Consider the following 865-nt stretch of genomic DNA (forward strand, 5'->3'; position numbering starts at 1 on the left):
TATCTCCTGTACTTCAGATATGTTATCACATGAGGCCAGTTTTTAGAGAAAGATATGTTATTTGGTAAAGTGGAAGGTCAGCAAAAACGAGAAAGTCTCCCAAAGAACTGGAGTGACACAGTGATAGCAGGAATGGTTTCAAATGGAACAATTATTGTTATGATGTCGCAGGACCGGGTAGTGTTTCGTTCTGTTGTGCATAGTGTCATTATGAGTTAGAAGCAACTCAACGGCACTCAGCAAAAATACTCACTCGCTAGTATCCAACCTGTCTAGGAAGGGCTGATGAAAAGAAATGCAGATGGAGCTCTTGTGATGCAATAGTGAATAATTGCTATCAGAACTGATTGTGAGGGTTAGAAATGTAAAGGTGGACATTTTACAGTAAGGAGGGGAGTGATTAACTTTCCAGTCTAGGAGCTGAGGGCCCTGGGACCATCAATGGAGAAGAGCGGATAGTGGGCTCCTACCCAGAGAAGCAGTGATGCCTGAGATGGAGGCAGAGACAATGACGCAGAGAGATGGAGTGGCTGGGGACTTGAGATCCAGAGAGGGAAAGGAGCTGTGTGCTGATGACTGGGGGTGGGAAGGGGTGCAGGGGCAGGCTTGCAGGGTATACCTTTTGGTTGGTTGATGATGCATGGACAGGATTGTAACTGTGGCAATGAAACGATATGTGATTGAATGAATGTAAAACTAATGGTCTCCCATGTAAACTATCACATAATTCACAATAAAACATTTATTAAAAACAAAAACAAGAAAACACTCACTCATTTACTTACTCATTGGTGTTGTTGTTGTTAGGTGCATCAAGTCCGTACTGGCTCATAGCAACCTTATGCACAGCAGAATGAAACACTGC

Source organism: Chrysochloris asiatica, unplaced genomic scaffold, assembly GCF_000296735.1.
Source record: "Chrysochloris asiatica unplaced genomic scaffold, ChrAsi1.0 scaffold00011, whole genome shotgun sequence".
Classification (NCBI taxonomy): domain Eukaryota; kingdom Metazoa; phylum Chordata; class Mammalia; order Afrosoricida; family Chrysochloridae; genus Chrysochloris; species Chrysochloris asiatica.